The sequence below is a fragment of the Sander lucioperca genome, chromosome 6 (assembly GCF_008315115.2).
Source record: "Sander lucioperca isolate FBNREF2018 chromosome 6, SLUC_FBN_1.2, whole genome shotgun sequence".
Classification (NCBI taxonomy): Eukaryota; Metazoa; Chordata; class Actinopteri; order Perciformes; family Percidae; genus Sander; species Sander lucioperca.
In genome coordinates this window covers 1,918,985-1,937,320 of record NC_050178.1, presented here as the reverse complement: position 1 = coordinate 1,937,320, position 18,336 = coordinate 1,918,985, and the positions used below count along the sequence as shown (strand labels likewise).

The 18,336-nt window shown below is 40.0% G+C and overlaps 1 non-coding gene across 1 annotated transcript; it reads left to right on the top strand.

The window, feature by feature from the left end:
• The first annotated feature begins 2,568 nt into the window (after positions 1 to 2,568).
• On the top strand, positions 2,569 to 2,641 carry trnaf-gaa. Its single transcript has one exon. It is a non-coding gene; the product is annotated as a tRNA-Phe (tRNA).
• The last annotated feature ends 15,695 nt before the right edge of the window (positions 2,642 to 18,336 follow it).

Genomic DNA, 18,336 nt, shown 5'->3' with positions numbered 1-18,336 from the left:
ATTTATGTTCAATGTATTGTTTGTTGTCTATTTTACTTGTCAGGAAATTGAATTACACTGGAAATTGTATTTTATACTATGTCTGCGTGGATGCATTGTCTCTGCTAAAATACTAGAAAGAAAGAAAAATTTGTAAATGTCTTCTTTTTTTCATGAGCTTTTAGACACTTAACAGAATGGAGATGAAAAAGAGAACAAAAGTAATACAGAGGAAGAAATTATGTAGACTTTGAAGAAATGGCTTTTTTCCAACATGTAATAATTACAGACTAAATAACAAAAAACAAAAAAATCACCTTTTTGTATATGACGTCTCTGATCATTTGACTATTGAAGAATTCACATGAATCCAATCTGTAAATGGAAGAATGAAATATGACCATTTTGTTATGCTTACATTATAAGAACCCTTTTACATAAATTGACAGTTTGACAATGGGCTTCCATCACAGATTTATTTCTACCGTCTTAACAGGAAATGCCTAAATTCATCCTGCTCAGTGTAACTTGGGAAGTCCACCATCCCTCTTCCAAATCTGTCACTCCTTTTTCCAGCTACCCTTCCCTTTCTTCATCTCCTGTTTCCATTCCCCGTCTCTCTGATCCCTAAATTTAGAACTCTGTCCCAGATACATCCAGTATTTAAGGCTGACTGTAGTGAACCCTTGCTGTGTTGTGTCAACTGTGCTAATCGCAAGTCCTAATGAAGATGAAACTTGTTAGTCAGGTAAGCATCTGTCAAGGCAGTTTAACCTCTTGATGTCAACACATCCTTTTTTATTTCACCAGAAAAAAATCTGTGTGTGCGCGTGCGTGTGTGTGTGTGTGTGTGTGTGTGTGTGTGTGTGTGTGTGTGTGTGTGTCTTTGATGCCTTACTGATTTATGCAGTGAGTCAACAACACCTTAGATTCCTACATTCTGCTTGATAATCTCATCATCAGTCCCCTCCTCTTTCACACCCTCATTTCCTCCCTTGATTCTACTTCTCTTTATTCTGCCGGCCTGCATCTCTGTCATCTCTTATCCCCACTCAGGCCTTTCAGAACAAAGCGAGGAACAGCTGCAGTGTCTGTGAAGGAAGGAAAGTCACCTTGGGGATGACAGAGGAACAAAAATGAGAGAGAGAGAGAGAGAGAGAGAGAGAGAGAGAGAGAGAGGGAGAGAGAGAGAGAGAGAGAGAGAGAGAGAGAGAGAGAGAGGTATTGAGGGGAGATTAGGGGGGAAGGAGAGATGAGAAGGAAGGCATAGAAGCTGGCATCAGGACATCATAGCTATATGACTAATAAAGGGACAGCACTGCATCACTGCAGAGTCCCATTAGAAACAAGAGAAAAACAGTGCAGGATGATAAGATTAGCAAGCTCTACTGTTTTCTACCACTGTTGGCCCAGAAGAGTCTTGCAATTTTGCTCCTGCCCTACGTACTGTGAAAATGTCTTCACGTTTGGGTGTCGTCCAAAAAACACACTGAATAGCCAACAAGTAAGTATTAATAGTCTCCCCCCTCTTTTGTGATTTATGACAAAACATTCAACCAGTAGCCTACTGAGCCTGAGCTCAGTAATGACAATTACAGAAGTAGTTTTTCGTTAGATGTATAAGACCAACAACTGGCAACTCCAGATCTAAGGCTGCTGTGCATGCAAATAACATTACACAAACACATGGTAGATGCATGCCCAAGCTCTTGGTCTCTGCAGCGTGCAAAAAAACTACAAATTCACGAGACCCTTTGGTAAAGTACAAGTCCGACATTCAAATTACTTAAAGTGAAGAGAGGCATAATCAGCACAATTGAATTACATTGACTAAATACCTGTTCAAGCAGCTTTCAACTCTAATAATGCTGGATAGTATAATGAATAATTATGCATCATATTTTAATTGTGATATAAAGTAAAATCTGATTCTGCAATGTAATTAACCACTTAACATTTCTCTGTCAGGTAGGCTAAATGTAGTAGTGTTTTCCTCAATGGGTGCTTTGGGGGCTTTCTGTAAGTTATTTCGGGGTAAATGGTTCAAGAGAAAGCTGCAAGCAAGCAATACAGGAGGCCAAGCAATCGGTAAACTGCACTAGTTATTTTCAGAGGTCCACAGTGAATAATATGCCATTGTCAACCAGTATGGCAAACCATTTTAACACAACCAGCGTAACATGGTGACCAAATGGCGCCATCTTGTGTCCAAACTTAGCTATACTCTAGCTGAACACTGCTAAATGTAGGAGTTTGTATTTCTCAGCTGGTATTCTCCACTGGCGTTGCTGCTTCGTTGCAGATATGTTTTTTTTTTTTTTTATCTTTGTGGTATCGCTTTTTCTTCGAAAGCCAGTCCTGTTGGAAAAGAAACCTTTCTCGGTTTCCACCATGGATGTATTGAGAGAACGGTGTCCACACTCAGTTCAAAAGGATCGTTACACAGCTCTGTAGCTAACGTTAGCTAGCTAGGTCCGACTAGGTTGGCGAGAAAGCTCTTGGGAGAAAACATATATATAGAAATTTCGGCATACAGCTATCTTTTCAAGTATTTATATATGATTTTATCGAAACGTGTTCTGTAAGTGTGCCGAAATAGCTCAGTTGGGAGAGCGTTAGACTGAAGATCTAAAGGTCCCTGGTTCGATCCCGGGTTTCGGCAGCAAGTGTCGGTATTTTCTTTTTTCAAACACCATTGCAATACACAACTGATAGTAATACGTTACAGTAAAACACTCACCCTAACCACTGATCCGCTGGGTGTAAAGAAAACATGCATACTAGGCCACTTGCTATGGTGTTGCATAAACAAAATATTTAAAGATAATGTTAACAAAGGTGTTTTTAAATTTTGGTTAGGTGATATTATGATTTTTTTAATTGCATCACATTGTACATGTTTTGCATGCAAAATTTGAATCTGTGAAGAAACTAAGCAAACAAAACTATAACAGAAATAGTGGAATGAAAAGTAGGCTTACAGCATTTCCATCTAAAACGTAATTGAGGGTTAGGGTAAATGTAGACTACCTCATGCTGACCTACTTAAATATTCAAATTTACCTTGTTACTTGCCTCTGTCAAATTTACTGCTCACTGTTTCTTGTGGGCAGTGTATTATAGTTGGCCTGACAAATACAGTTAGAATACAGCCATTTACAGAACATAGATGTGCCATAGATTGTATAAAGGGATGTAAGTAGGCTAAGTAAATAGTTTTATTTCTATAACACCTTTCAAAACCTAGGTTACAAAGTGCTTTACAAAAGATAAAAGGTTAAAAGAACAAAAGACAAGTACAACACAAACAATATAAGGGCACCAACATTACAACAGATGTCCCTACAACAGCTATAGTAAAAGAAAACAGTTCACAAGAGGACAAAAACAGTTCACATGAATTTACACCAGGAGGTGGTGTTGTTCAATAAATCATAAAACTGGAGGGCTCCATTAAAGTTTAAAAACAAGTACAGTCTGCAGTTCATCTCAGGCCTTTTAACTGTTCCAGGATATCCTTGTCCACAATATACAAATTGATACCTGTACAGAACAAAACATGTCTGTTCTTGAGATATAGTGGAGTAGTAACACAAGCACAAATGTGCTAAAGAAATATAGTTTAAAGGACAATTCCAGCGCAAAATGAACCTAGGGGTTAATAACCTGTACCGAGTCAAACGTTCTCTGGGACATGTTTTCATGCTAATTGAATGTGTCTATAGCTTTAAACAAGCTACCGCAAACGGGTGGTTAGCTGCTAACGCTAGCTTTCGGGGCAGATGGTAAATCTATCTATCTATTTTATACCACTGACAAGGCTCCAAATAGCACCACATTTCAATGGTAACATAATGAGGGTCCCTACATGTAAACCAAAGAATTGAGAACTGTGTAAGTGTACAGACAGTTTATTAAAAAGATAGTTTATAAAGACAGTAGCGTTCATGTTTACATGCGGGCGCCATCTTGGAAAACAGTCATGAGCAGTCGAATCACGAAAGCTGTGTTTGAGCTATGTTACTGGTTGTCACTGCCCGATGTGAGTCGAGTGCAGATGCGAGTCGCGCATGCTCAGATTTAAACTGTTTACGGCATAACGTGTCATACTGAAATTTGTGAAATCTATAAAATAATAAACGTTTCTCTTTACATACAATAACAGAAGATGGTAATCATTTCAAAAACGTTGTAGCTATCTATGACTGTTTGGTTGCTAACGTTAGCTCAAAATGCCATTCAAGTGACAGCCTTTGTTGTGTTTGATTGCTAACTTTTAGCTAGCAGTCATTTCAAAAACGTTTTAGCTATCTATGACTGATTGCTAACGTTAGCTCAAAATGCCATTAAGTGACAGCCTTTATTGTGTTTGATTGCTAACTTGTAGCCAGCAGCAGCAGTCATTTCAAAAACGTTTTAGCTATCTATGATTGTTTGATTGCTAACGTTAGCTCATAGACTGTGCGTTACCTCAAAAAGCCGTTAGCATCTTGTAGGCTACTTGTCGCAAAGTGACGCATGCGCGACTTACATCTGCACTCGACTCACATCGGGCAGTGACACTGGTTACTGGTTGCACGGCGTTCGTCTAACCACCCGTTTGCGGTAGCTTGTTTAAAGCTAGAGACACATTCGATTAGCATGAAAACATATCCCAGACAACGTTTGACTCGGTACACATATGTTATTAACCCCTAGGTTCATTTTGCGCCGGAATTGTCCTTGTAAGTTTAGTTCCCGGAGCTATTTTTAAATACTGGTATACTTTGAATTTAAAACACATTTTGAACATCATATGATTGAAAGTCAAGATGGGGACTGTGGCATCATGTGTATTGTGCTGTTCTGTGTGTATAATTTTATTTTTGAGTTTTTATTATATTTTAAAGGCCCGCCCTGTAGGCAAATTAGCTAAAAATGCTGTGGTATTTGGAATTGCTTCATGCTATTGTTCCTATACAAATAGGCATTAAATAAATAAATCACTTGTCTGCTACATACTGTCCTATAATGTTTGTTGGCAAGTTTATTTGTATAGCACCTTTTAACAACAAGACGATTCAAATTACTTTACACAAGACAGATATAAAGTTAATATCAGTACTACTATAGCTTTATCTCAGACATCAGACATCAGCTCGAATTCAACCTGAGAGAGATGGCATTTTTTTAGATCCACAACGTTCCTCATTTAATTGATTGAGACCCATGCACTGGGAGAATGGGGGGTTGTTGTCACGTAAATCTCATCCTCAACCCCATCCGGGAAATGTAGTGGAGTATTATTTACAGTAAAGTGTATTAAGTACAGTATAAGGGGAACAACTCCTTCGACCAATCAAGTTGTTGCACTTGCAACAGGTAGAATTATCTTGTAGCATGTATGTTGTTGTATGTGGCATGGTGCTAATTTACCATTTACCTTGTGAACAATTATTTCTTCTGTGATAACTTTCCAGGGCTGTACAATCCCGCCTCTAAAGACTAGAAAACCCTGTGCTGTGTCAGTGTTTAATAAGACTTCAAACTGGACGCTCTGGTTTGTATTTTATCTTCTACTCTGTAGTGACATGCCCACGCCTTGCTTAGTTATCCCCATTGTCTTGTTGGTTTAAAGGCAACGTCATCCCGACAGTTTTATAGATACTCAAAGAGTATGACGTCATAGTGTGACTAACTGAAATGGTAAATGCTGGGAATTCTCCACCACTCACTACTTCTCAATAAATAGTTACTGTAAGTAGCAACCTAGCAACACGTGTTTGAAGTTAGGTTTTTTTGGACAGTGTGTGTGTGTGTGTGTGTGTGTGTGTGTGTGTGTGTGTGTGTGTGTGTGTGTGTGTGTGTGTGTGTGTGTACGTACAAAGCCCAAATGAAGGCAAACATATTTCCAAAACAGCTGCACAATAACCAAGACCAAACTGTATAATATAGCTTGCTATCATTTCCATATTTCACATTATTCATTCCATTGTGCAATAACTCTCTCTCTCTATTTAACCCTTTACGCTCTCTCTCTCTCTTCCTCCCTCTCTCTCTCATTACTTCCTTAAACAAGGGAGGTGTTTTTACACCATGACTGGTTTTATAAGTAGTCAAATCTTGGTCTCGTTAAGATCATTTGTCTACCTTTCACAAAACAACTTTAATCACAATCTAAACATTAGTTTCAGTATGCTATTCCAGGACCTCCTCACTCTTGTACGGCCTGCTCTCCATCTACCGCATGTGCCTGTGTATTTTGAACTTTGAACACAGTAAATGTTATCTATCTCTGTCCATTCACCATCACTTATCTTTCTGTATTTTAATTCTTCCCAGAGCTGTTTCTTTGCATGTGACAGTCCCCCAGTTAAGGTGCCACTCCTTAGTTGTTCATACAAACCTTTTGCAGGGAAGAATGAATCTGGTGCACTCCTAACATGAAACGTGGCGTGTTAGTTTTGTGTATGTGTCGTTGTGTTTGTAAAACAGATAGAAGGAGAGGCTGTGTTTGAACTTGTCTTTGATTTGCAGAAATTGTTTACATCTATTGTTTTATATTTAACACTACAGGATTTGTTTCTCAGAGGATGAAAAGTTATGCAACCTTCATAAACAGGATTTTGTTTCTTGTTTCTTGTTTTTCCATGAAAAATGTCTAATTCGTAATGCAACACAGTTGTTATGTATCAGAAAATATGTCAAACCAGTCAGAGTTCTGCCATCTTCAGAAGTTTTCTGATGACTCTGCGGTAGTGGGATGTATCAGTGATGGTGAGGAGGCTGAGTACAGGGCTGTGGTGGAGAACTTTGTCACATGGTGCGAGGACAATTATTTGCAGCTCAATGTGACAAAAACAAAGGAGCTGGTAGTGGATTGAGAAGGTGGAAGGCACCGGTGACCCCTGTTTCCATCCAAGGTGTCAGTGTGGAAATAGTGGCGGACTACAAATACCTGGGAGTACACAAAGACAATAAACTGGAATGGATTAGAACTCTGGATTACTTTACAGGAGGCTAAGGTCCTTCAACATCTGTCAGAAGATGCTGAGGATGTTTTATGAGTCTGTGGTGGCTAGTGCTCTCCTGTATGCTGTTGCATGCTGGGGCAGCAGGCTAAGAGTGGCAGACACCAGCAGACTCAACAAACTAATACTGAAGGCTGTGATGTTGTTGGTGTGGAGCTGGACTCCTTAAAGACAGTGTCAGAGAGGAGGATGCTGTCCAAAATACACTCCATCCTAGACAACTCCTCCCACCCACTCCACAATACACTGGTCAGACTGAGGAGCACCTTCAGCGACAGACTGAGACACCCACGATGCACCACAGAGCGCCATAGGAGGTTGTTCCTGCCTGTGGTCATCAAACTATATAACTCCTCCCTCTGAGTGTCACACGCTTAGAGTTAAAACTGGTCTCACAGCACGCATCTCCACATCGCATCTCAATATTCTTGGACAATTATGTACAACAATTACTGCAATAATTATCAGCTACATGAACAAAGGTGTTATTTATTGGGGGGTGGCAGTAGCTCAGTTTGTAAGGAGTTGGGACTGGTAGCTGGAGAGGTGCCAGTTCACCTCCTGGGCACTGCCAAGGTGCTCTTGAGCAAGGCACCGAACCCCCAACTGCTCGGGGCGCCTTTCCATGGGCAGCTCCCTCACTCTGACATCTCTCCATTGCAGCATGTATAGGTACTGAGCATGTGTGTGTAATTCAGGCCTGTGTGTAATGTGTGTAATAACAACAGAGTGAAAACATTGTAATTTCCCCTTGCGGGATTAATTAAATAAATTAAAGAAATAATAATTATTATTATTATTATTATTATTACATTATTTATTCACTGCTGCAACTTATATTCACACTGTACTTATTTATGTCCGTACTGTACACTGCACTACAATATAATTTGTACAATCCATTGAAACAATCTTTTTAACCTAATCTCACTTACTTAACGTTTTTATTTACTTCTTATTGTAGATATGTTACTTTATTTACTTTATACACTTATTGACTTGCTCTCTTCTTACTCTTATTTTACCTTGAATGTGAGCAACTGACTAAATAATTTCCCTGTGGTGATCAATAAAGTATTCTGATTCTGATTCTGAAGGAGTATGCTGCAAAAAGAAGTGTAATGTTCTTTGTATTATTCAGATTAAATGTTGACTAGCATATCCAGTTCAGTGTTAATAATTAGCTAACATGCAGGCGTTCAGCAGAAAAAGAGTACAAAAAAAGTTGAAGGACTAGATTGTTCAAAACATTTTTGCTATTCGTCAAAGTATTAACTCCTCAGATTTAACTATATGGTTTATTATGTAACAGACTGTGACCATAGTATGAATCAGTGATTGCGAAAGTCTTGCAATTATCCCAAACCATGATGTTCTTTAAGAACCCAGCAAAACCTGAAAACAAAATGCATGTTTTGTGGTACTGTAACCCATAATTATTTGACTGTTGTATTGACAATTAAGGATAAAGTCATGTGATCTGGTCTTTGGTAACTGCATCACTTGGATTTAGTGGTAATGTTGTTTTAAAAATCATTTGTGAGTTTAATGACAAATGACACTGTGGGATTCATGATTCAGATACACCTCACCTGTTTAACATAATTTTGAGTCTTCGTGGTCAGGCAGAGATTTAAGAGAGTGTGCGTGCGTATGTGCGTGCGTGCACGTGCATGCGCGTGTGTGCGTGTGTGATTTTGTGATTTTTTGTCATAGTGTATGTCTAAACAACATGGAGATGGGGCTGTGTCCGAAATACTCCACTATTTATTTACTACAAAAACTACAAAAAAGTAGATTCCATTGTGTGCACACTACTTATTCCCACTAATAATCCCATAATGCAATGCACCGCATTTTATATTTGCCAAAATTGCGATACTATACCTGTCAGTAATGACACAAGATGATAATGATTGATAAGTCTAAATGTACTTCACACTATAGAGTAAACTGAGTATTTATTATACAGGGAGTAGTGAATGGAGTAATAACTTCAGACGGCGTTTTCACAGCAGACATGTCATAGCAGGTTAAGCACAGGTGCAATTAACATATTAATGATGCTCCAGCTTACCTCCATTTATGTAAGTGTCCCAGTAAGCAGTTGTCGCTTGCAACTGGAACACCTAAATTTAATCCAGGCGATTGTTAAATAATGTTATCAATTGCACCTGCTGTGCAAAAGGCCTTATGTGCTCACTTGTTTCTAGTCTGGATAAACAGAAGTACATTTCCAGGATAATTGCCTGACATTGCCTGCGTGTGAGCCTTCCGCTTCCGCTTCCGCTTCGAGAAACAACAAACTTCAAGCTAGCAAGCTACATGCTGAACATGACAAGTTTTGAAGAACATTTGGATCGTGCAACAAGGCAGGCCTGCTCGGTGTTTTCGGTGAAACATTATAAAGATTTACAAAGAATATGTTTATGGCATTTACTATCTATCCGGGACGTTTTGGGGGGATTGCTGTGGATGAAGTGGCGGTACACTGGTAAGAGCAAATCCATGTATCCAGCTAATTTGAATAGCTCACATTACTGTATTGTGTGAACAGTTAATTTAATATTTTATGTGGCATTTTCTTTGGTGACGATTACAGTTGGTTAAAAAAAAATGCAAACAACCCAAAATGTTTTTTTTCTCCTATCCTGGAATGTATCTGTTGTGGAGCAAGACTAACTTGTTTCACCTGATGAGTCCTGTTTGACACCTGTTTGTCCAGTCATGTGATTTATACAACGATAAGAAGACTCAGATGTTGTAGACTAAGCAATTATGTTGAGTTTGTATGTCAGCACTGCAGAGAGAGAACAGGATGAGCGCCTTTGTTTCGCTGTACAGATACTCAAAAGAGGCCCACTTCCTGTATTTATCCAGTCCCCTCCCAAGTGCACTTCCTCTTTTCAAACCTCAGATTGCGCTTCTGTAGCCTTTAGTGTGCTGCCCTAAAGATGTCATTTGGCCATTTAACTTGGGTAGGAAACAGAATGACTGGTGCCCCAGAGGAACTTATGAACTGAAGTGAGGAAAAAGTGAGAGACGGGCACACAAGATATTGTTGCTTTCAAAAGTGCAAACTGTGGTCTCTTTATTAGTTACAGGCCTGGTGCCAAATACACAAAAACAGTCTGATTCCTTGATGTCAGAAAGCAATAAGGCCTCTACCTGTTCCAGTCCCACCTGTCCCAGACAGCTTATAATCAGCTCCTGCTTTTCTGCATTCAACAGCTCCCCTACATATTCCTGTGTTATTACTGACTCATTTAAGAAAGTGTCCCCCATTATTTTTCAAACATAACTGACTTCAAATCTATAGAGATGTTCTTCACAGATTTTAATCCACACTTCATCTTGGAAAAGCATGTATTTATGTGGTTTGCCATATCTTACTGTGTAGTTATGACCCAAATCCTGTCTTACATGATGGCGAAAAAAGCAATTTGGTTTATTTTACAAACCACAGGAAAATATTATGAGGTCCTTCAGGTCTGTGGAATTTAACAGTGGGTACATTTGGTCCATTGTTAAAATACTTGTTTCTTTCTCATATGTGTTAGATAACAAGGCAGGGGAAGGTATGGGAGATCTTGGGGTTCTTCCAACCATTATTGTCTGTTGTATTCTACTCATCCCAGACAGCCACAAAAGTAAATATAAAAATCTGTTGTCTGTATGCAGAACTCTGTTTCCCATCAGGTTTATAAATTTCCCTTTTAATTTTGCTTTCCCTTGAATTTCCCTTGAAGGAACTAATTTCAGTCTAGTTATTAGTAGAGTGCAGTTCTTGCCATTATTTGAGTGTTTGACCTGTATCATTTGGAAACATACCCAAGATTTCCAAGCTACGTAATGGATGTGGACCAGCAGGAAGTTCATTGTATTCAGAATTGCAATTACAGATTAGCTCAAATATTTCCTCTCAGCAAAAAACAATGAAGTGAAAGCTATAGTCACGTTCTGTTTGCAGTAGCTCCTATTCTTCCATGTGAAGATGCCAGGACATTTGGTCTAAGCCTTCTCTTGTATGTTTGTCAGCAAGTCTAGTCAGCTAATGTTGCGCACTTGGAAATGTGAGTGCATAAAGATGTCCTTTGGTAGAAAGCATTTAACGGGTTGTCTCTCCTATCATCTCCTCTCTTGTACATTGAGTACTGCTTTATTTTGACAAACAAATATCTTTTATATATTTTTTAATGTTATGTTTTTAATATCAGGGTGTGCCATCGCAGTTTTGTTGTATTGTTGTCTTGCACAGCAATATAATGGCAATAATGTTTCTTGTCTTATTTTTGTTTTAATCTTAGCTCATCTCTTCTCTTTCCAGTTGTTGATGTACAGCAGTGTAATGCGATCCAGGGAGACACATGTCACATTTGAAGTGGACTCTTCACTGAGAAGGGATTGCAGTACGAGGCCTTCTATATGAGGGTAAGAATTCCCATTGACCAGCTCATTGGAAAGTCTCTATTTATAGCATGGGAATGAACCTTCAAAGAGTGCTGGCATGAGGGGTTAGTGCAATGTGTCTTGGGGTTATAGCACGTTCCATTTGTACTCTGAACTCAGTTTTTCCAAGGTCAAAGTCGGAAACACGCCCCCTGACGTCGGATTTCCGAGCTCGGAACTTGGGTAACCAACCACCGGGTACCCCGAGGTCAAAATATAACATGACTGCTCCGTGCATTAACAGTTGTGAAAGTTGTAGTAACATACAGTTATAAACACTTCTGTGTTATTTGTGTCTCTCTAAATCAGTCGTACACGCAGCTCTGTCCATATTCTATCTGTGGACAATTTTGTTACGCTGTTTGTATGCACAGCATAATGCGTTGTTATAAACTGGCATTGCTAACAATGGCTAACCTGGTTAGAGCGAATGAAAACAATGAAAAGTTCCGAGTTCCGAGGTAAATGGAACGCACTATTAACTGTTGCTGTGAGCCCTGGAACGACGTGTTTCTCTTGTTTCCTGTTGCTCAGATCAGGAGGGCACAGGGTGTTGGTAGTGTTATGAGGTTCCAATTGTGCATGTGCACATCTTCATGAGACAGTCACAGAAAGAGTCTTACTCAGCACTGACTCCAGCTAAATTATTTTCCAAGCCCTCACAGTACTGCACATCAACTGACAGCACACAGATACATGGTTGATGATTCCTCTAAGTCCTCTGATGATAGGGAACCTGGTCCAGCTAAAGCCCTATGAGACTCACAGGGGTGTCATCTGTTAAACACCTGTGGCCAGCAGGGAGTCATGTTTGGCATCGCCTTTGTCAGGTGACATTAAGTGTGGTTGGACTGTCAGCTCAGCAGATATGAGGTTTTATAAACACCAGGTGATCTTTGCAAGCCTACCAATCATCCTCCTCCCTGTGTGTGTTTATGTAGACCTAATGTTGTGTATTCATCTGCCCTGCCCACAGATAAGACAGTTTCTTGAGCCAGGGAAAGAAGGAGAGAGTTGGCTCAGTTATGTTTGGAATAATGTACTTGACTGCACTGCTGCAGTAGTAGTAATGTCTGCAATGAAACACAGCGACAGGCACTAGACTGCAATAGTTAATAAGTTGTTATATTAGTTTGTTAATATCTCAGTCCCCCTGCAAACATTGTTAGATTTTATGCTCCTATTTTTAACTGGCAAAACTCTAGCCAGTGAAATTCCGGCTCTATTTGCTTCTATTAACATTTTGACTCTGGACTAGATGTTGATCCATCTCTTTTGAAATAAGTATCCTCTCCTAAGATCACTAATTGACAGCAGTGATGCCCCAATTATCAGGATAATTGTCAGACCCTCGAGGTCTTTTCGTCTTTTTGCACGTGTCGGAACATGTTGGTGTGAGATTAGATCATTTTAATCTATAAAAAATCTATTATGTTTCTCTCGGGAGCCTCAAAAAGAGTCCATTGGGTCAGTAATATTATCTCTGTGAACTTATTCCATCTTTCTCTCACTGGCGCACACACACACATAGTAGTACACAGGCATATTGATCGTGCAGGGTGCTCTGTGGTGTTAAGTGGCCTGCTGGATCCATTGAGCCATCACACATCAGAGTTTGCCTAGTGTAAGATTACCACATCCCTGCGTATCAGAACACAAGGTGAAAGGGGTTAGGTTGAATAAGTGAAGCACTCAGGCCCTGAGGAGCCCTGTTACAGAGACACACATTATCATGTAACACCTGCAGCACCACAGCTACTACTGCCAGTCTAAAAAGCCTTTGTCCATTTGACCAGTTGTGATATAAACATATAAACACATTTGGAGCTACTCGGAAATGCATTGCAACAAAAAAAAAATTGTTTCATTTTATATGTTTTAGGTTAGAATATCTTACTTAGAAGCACTATTATAATGCTTATGTCCCTTGAAGAATATGCTGGCACAGAAGAAATGAGTTTTACATAATAGGGAGAAAAAAAAACTCCTGTGGAACAGGTCTCTGAACCCACCTGCCTTTGTTAGAGAGCTCACAGTGAGGACAATGAGAATGGAGATGATATATGACAGGGGTCCCAAGCTGAACTCAAACCCAGTATATCACAGGTGTATAATGTGATGGACTAAAAAGTTATTGTCTGTTCATGCCAGTGTAGTACAATAGGTTTATTAGCCCAGTTCATAATCATTATCTTCAAGCATTTCAGCATTAGACAACCTTTCTGACCATCCTGATCCCATTCAAAGAACCTCTCACCCTCCACTGTAGTCGAGAGAATAAATATAACTCAGCCACTGCAGCAGCTCTGTTTTTATTCTTCTCACTTAAGCCAAGTCTGTAAAGAGTTGATGGTTTCCCTTAGTGTGTTTGGCTGGAGCTGTGCAGCTCTATCGTGCAGACGTAGATCGGTTTTCCTGAATCTTATGTAAGCAGAAGATCTCTGTGTGGCACATGTCAACAGTGTCGCTGACCCTTCGCTTGTGCTTATGTTTCTGTTCCTATGTTTGCTTCCTTGTGGCGGTGCTTGCTGGGTCAGCTAAGCTCTGCTGACACACCGGCTCGCCAAAGAGAGATAGATAAATGGCTGATAGAGCTGTTCATGCACACACACACACACACACACACACGCACACGCACACGCACACGCACACGCACACGCACACACACACACACACACACACACACACACACACACACACACACACTGTGTTTTTATTGTCTTCTAAAGTAAGGAGAAGTTGAATGCTGGCTTTGGCTGGTGACAGGATATCTGACATCTCCCTTTTCACCTTCATCATATGCAAGAGAGACTTGAAGGAACTCTCTGTGGGTCTGAGCATGCTCATTGGGAGGAAGGCGTGGCATGGAGAGAATGAAAGAGGAAGATACACTGACTTAAAGAGGAGATGGAGTCATGTATGTGTAAATACCCCAACGTGAAGGCCGGGGCACGACGTGTTGTCCAAGCCTGTCGGTGGGCATAAAACTAAAAAAGTAATACAAAATAAAGTCGTAATATTTCAAGAAAAAAACCACCTGCCCTAATAGTCTGCTAAGCATTATTATTGCTCTGCTGAAATGGTAGTATCTCATTCAGACCATCTGACAGACACGGAGCCCACAACTCTTTTTTCATTGGCTGAAATCATTTTCTGAACCTTTGCTTGGGCTGAGCTCACCCCTGCCCCTAGCTGCTGTCGGCCTTGGGTTAGATGTAGTTCGACCATTCGAAAAGCACTAATGTCAGAGTATACAGGCACGTTTATACTGTGAACACATACTGCTATAAGGTGGCCCACTGGATTGTTTTATGCAAAGGTCAAAAGTCAAGGTCAATGTGACCTCATGTCTGTCCCATTCACGTGAACACCATATCTCAGTAACGCCTTGAGGGAATTTCTTCACATTTGGCACAAACGTCAAACAAAAGATGAACTAGTGAGATTTTAGAAGTCAAAGGTCAAGTTGACCTCACAAAATGCTTTTTGGCCATAACTTAAGAATTCCTACACTAATTATGACATTTCACACAAATGTCTAATAGGATAAAGTGATGAATTGATGACATTTTATATCCAAAAGATCAAAGATTAACTTCACTGTGACATCATAATGTTCTGCAAAAACGCTGTTCTGGCCATAACTCCAAAGGGGAGACATTTGGTCGGATACTGAATGGGTGACACTAATCTTGGGTGCCTACCTTGAAACTGATATTGAATATATGAGTCTGGACAGACATGATTGTAAACTGCAACATCACTGGTTGGCGGAGGCATACAACTGTGAGGCAGTAATTCTAGTTAATATCTGTACAAATCCAATATATCTTAGTGCAGAGGTCTTCAATGTTTTTTAGGCCAAGGGCTGCTCAACTGAAAGAGAGACAGAGCAGGGACCCCCTACTACATATATTGTATGAAATTCAGTTACATTATTAAACTTGGCCGAATGGATGAAAATGGATGGATCAATATTAATGTATTATTTACACAGCATGTTGTAATGTTAAACATACACATGGAAGGCACAGTGAGTCCTATGTATGTTTTAACTTTTGAAAAAGAAATCTTTAAATAAATATCAAACAATAATTTGGCGCCCTCCCTGCAGTAACTCTGAGGACCGTCTAGGGTTCACGGACCCCCTGTTGAAGATTTCTGTCCTAGTGGATCTTAGTCCACAAGGATCATGTCATGCATTCACAGTATGGTTCACAGTGTTTCCACCAGGGTAGGCTATATGTGTAAGTTCACTGACACTAGATATGAGGTATCTTACTCAGGAGCAAGGGTGGAAAATGCTCCAAGAGATGTATGGAGAGAAGTGATTGCAAACTCTTAAGGGTTCTGTCTCAACTCCCCCTTCCTTCCGGCCTATATTTAAGCTGTTCTCGTTAAGAACAAATGTGTCCTCTTATCCTCTGGCACAGGCTGTAATTTACCTCTCTTTCTCTCCTACTAAATGGCTGAGCTGTTTTTAGCATTGTCTCTGAAGGTTACTTCCACCATCCCTCCCTCCATCTTGCAAGAACTTAGAAGATTTCTGGGTGGCTCCTTTTGCTTTTTTCCTTTTCTAACTTTCTCAGATACTTAACCTTTTGCCCAGGGAGGCCTGTCCCAGTTCCCAGCTCTTTTTTTGGCAGAACTTATTTGTGAAGACTGAAGACCTATCGACAAGAATAGGTGGGAAATACGGATTAGGTTAGAAAATCGCCTGACTTCTCATCTATCTCACTTCATTATCTTAAACCAGTACAGCTCCTGCTGGCATAATTAATGACAGCACAAAGCAAACGGACTGTACTGTACATTGGAAGTTTGTGTTGACATAATTCTTTCTGGCCACGACCCCTTCTATTTCATCCTGTCTCTTCATTGTTCATTCTGCCCTTCTTTTGTCCCATCCCTCTCTTGATCTCTGGGATTTACTACTGTGGTGGTGGTGGTGGGCTCTGGAGTCAGGGTTATGCAACCCTAGGATTATTCCATGGGACAAATTGAGTCAGACAGGCTGAAACTAGAGTACATAGGCCAGAGGTTTAGACACATTCCTACAGATCTGGTTAGAGGAAAGAATACACTTCATATTAGAAGCTGTAAGATTGAGGCTGTGTTAAAGAGAGTGTCTCATATTAGGATGCTTTATTTGTTCCTTGTAAATAATTTAGGTAATACCTGTGTTTTAAGCTGGTTATCTATCTACAACCTTTCTAGACCTTCCTCTGCTTCTCTTTTGGTATGGGTTGTTTTGACAGTGCCCCTTGGCTTGTGCATACAAGGACAGATGAGTGGCACCTATGGCAGTGGTCTACTCTGGCCCAGGTCCCAGGCCTGTCAGGATTCCCATAAAACCCCATCTGTCACTAATGCTCACTGGGTCTAGTTTCCTTTGGCACCAAAAAGTGACAAAAACAAATGATAGAAGTATTCAAGGAGAAGTGACTGAGGTTTCTCACACACACATCCATGCTGGCTGCTGTTTGTTACCCAGGATATATCTCATATATATGTCAAACCGGCTAAATGAATGTGTTGGCCATCACCTCTAACTCCATTCCCTGATATATTCACAGGCTGGGACTGGGCACCAAGTGATTACACTAACATTTCCAATCCAATTTTGAGTGAGTTTTATATTACAATAATATAATATATCCACTGAACCTCTTAATCCACTTTATGTTGCAGAATTCTCAAAATACACTCACTGCAAAAACATCCATGCGGTTCATCATTGAGCTGTATTTGTCTAAAATAAGTGAAAGCAATTAGCTAGTAGGGTGAAACTGTTTCACTGGTTTAAAGACTTTACAGAAACAACTGTCCGTTTCTGTAGATTAGTTATCCAATGACCTGTACATGATCCATTCAAGCTAGAGTCCATTTTACAACACTGTTTACAAAAGTGAAAGTGAAAAAGTAAAAGAAAAGTGTTATTTGCAGTTAGTTCAGCTGTATACAATGCACTGAGTGTGTATACTGTATGCCCTACTGAGATTACTGGAGATGGGAGGTCTTGAACAGTCCCAGTAGCAGGGTAAATGCTGTCATGTCCTCCACATCACTAGTGACGCAGGACAATGATCTATGTTTATCTTCACTTTCCCTCTCTCTCTCTCTCTCTCTCTCTCTCTCTCTCTCTCTCTCTCTCTCTCTCTCTCTCTCTCACCACCATTTACAACGTCATCATTCTGATACTGTCCCAACACACTGCAGCAAAAACCTGACCTAGTCATTTACCCACGAAATGACCTTAAACTGCAGCTATTACCACAGTACCGCAGAGGCCCATTGCCGTGCAGTCGTCACAGTCACAAAATGTCATTAACACATTTACAATCACCTCCTCCACTTTTTCACCAAAAATGCTTCAGTCTGACTGTGGCATGACTGTTTTCTTGTAGGGACATTTGTCAAACCCGCTGGGAACCATTCGTCCTTAACGCCAATCTATCTACTGCTGAGAATTATAACACGTCCTCCAGTTGCACTCTGTATTTTGTGTTTTATCTGTAATCTGTAAATGGTCACATTCACTGTACTTACAAGAGAGCCTAGTCTTTTTTTAGACTGGCCATCAGTCCTTATTTATGAAAATGCTTATAAGAACTGGAAATTATTTCTCCATCAATGCACTTGGAAAAATGTAGGCCCACTTTTTTTTAGATATAGGAAATGAAGATGATGTGAGTAAGTGATGTTGTCAAATTTATTGAGTAATATTATTGCGCAGTCATAAGAGAAAGACAAACCCAGAAGTCAGGAAGAGAAAAGAATGTTTTTCTGACCGGGGAGACAGACAATGCATCAAATATAGTTTCCTTAGATCAAGACCATGATTGTCTATTATTATAAAATAATATGGTCATGTGTACATCATTGGGCATCTCAATAT